The following is a 1,982-nucleotide window of genomic DNA, read 5'->3' as shown; positions in this document are numbered from 1 at the left end:
TACTAAATGCGAATACATCTTAAACCGATGAACATCATATGTTATAGATCAGGGCATGAAATCATCTAGGTCGTTATCCCAATTGACAGATGGTGGTGCTGCAGGTGGTGTAGTATGGCTCGACGAACCTCTTGGCTTTCCCTTTCTCTCTTTTCTGGATCTACGTTCATGTACAGGGGGAGGAACATCATGTGTTGGAGGCCATGGTTTGCGGGGCATGAAGTCATCCATGTCGTCATCCCAGTTAACACAAGTTTGTCCTGCAGGTGGTGCAACATGACTTGACGAACCTCTTGCCTTTCCCTTTGTCTCCTTTCTGATTCTAGGTTGATGTACAGGGGGAGGAACATCATGTGTTGGAGGCCATGGTTTGGGGGGCATGAAGTCATCCATGTCGTCATCCCAGTTAACACAAGTTGGTGGTTGAGGTGCTGAAGTATGACTCGACGAACCTCCGGGCATCTGTTCTTGCGCAGGCCAAGTACTATCACCCGAAGATCTTATCCGCCTCCTTCGTCTAGTTTGCAGCATAAGTCCACCGAAGATACATACCAATTTACGGAAATTTGGTATCGTTTTGTTAATCAACTTCGTGTCCTCGGGGTAATCCTAGCATATAATTAAAAAACAATGTTACTGTTTTATAAATATGGATTCGAAATGACGGACGGGATTACAACTGAATGAGAGTTACCTTAATGTGCATCTCATACACCTCTGGCCGCATCCATATCTTACAAGAACGTTGTAAGAATCCAATGATATTAGGATGATTCGCTAGTTCACATACTCTCATGTATATCTTCCGACGTTCTAGCAGGTGTCCCTTTACATCTTGCGTCGTAATACCTTGAAATAATGTGAAATCTTTAAACTCTACTACTTTGGACAACACCATCTCTATCGTACCATCCGCTAACGGATCCAACTTCTTACTGATAACAAGATGGGTCATGATATCAAGTATTATACTAGATTTTTCTTCGGTCCATGAAAATCCTCCACAATTGGAGGCAACCATTGCCTTATGCTGCAATATCGATAAGGTACTTTCATAATTCTATTCTAATTCATAATTAATTTAAAAACAAGTCTGCAATAGTAGTGAAATTGTAATACTAAACAAGTGTTATAAAGCACCAAATCTAATTCAGCTAATCCGCTAATTAAATTAAATTTTTATACAATATCAATGGATTCATACGGAAGTTACCGGTAGATCACAAGTACGCAATTCGGCAGAGCTTCGCCGCTTTTTTTCTCCTCACCCCTCTCTTTTTTCCTGAATTTTTAGGCTCAAATGACAAAGGGGATGGCGGCATATGGCGGCCAGGGCTTATATAGGGTGAAGGGGACCCTGTCGCCCCCCCAACGGGCGACAGGCCCCTGTCGCCCCTAGGGTGGGCGACAGGCCCCTGTCGCCCCTGGGGTGGGCGACAGACCTCTTTTTTTCCAGGGATCTCGTTGCGAATTTGAAGAAAAAAAAAATTACACTTAGGGCCTGTCGCCCTATGGGGGGCGACCGGGGGATATTTTTGAAATATTTCAAAACGGACATATATTTTTTAAATTTTTATTTTTTAAAAATATAAAAAAGAAAAAAGCGCCGTTCGGGAGGTATCCTCCTCCTGCGGCCCATGCAGCTTGAGGCTCGACGGAATCGGGCCACGTGGGGCGAACCCAGGCGCCGAACCCTGCCGGGCCGGTATTTTCTTTGTGGGCCTTCAGCAGGACGGTTCGGCACGGCCCACAATTTGGCGCCACCGCGTCAAAGCAACCAGCCAGACAGCGATGCCTCCAACAAAGGCGCCAGGTGCGCGCCCACGCCCGCCCGCGTTCGAGTACTGACTCCCGCGGGTGCTCACTGGGGTTTTTCCCCAGTTTATTTCAGATTCTAGGTTGAACTGCGCTTCAACACGCAGATGATCCACAATGATTAGAGTGACGTGCCCGTTACACTCGAGGACTTCGGAGATCTTTCA

The sequence above is a fragment of the Panicum virgatum genome, chromosome 9N (genome assembly GCF_016808335.1).
Source record: "Panicum virgatum strain AP13 chromosome 9N, P.virgatum_v5, whole genome shotgun sequence".
In the NCBI taxonomy this organism is placed as follows: Eukaryota; Viridiplantae; Streptophyta; class Magnoliopsida; order Poales; family Poaceae; genus Panicum; species Panicum virgatum.
The sequence above is the reverse complement of the archived record's forward strand: the minus strand, read 5'-3'. Positions refer to the sequence as shown.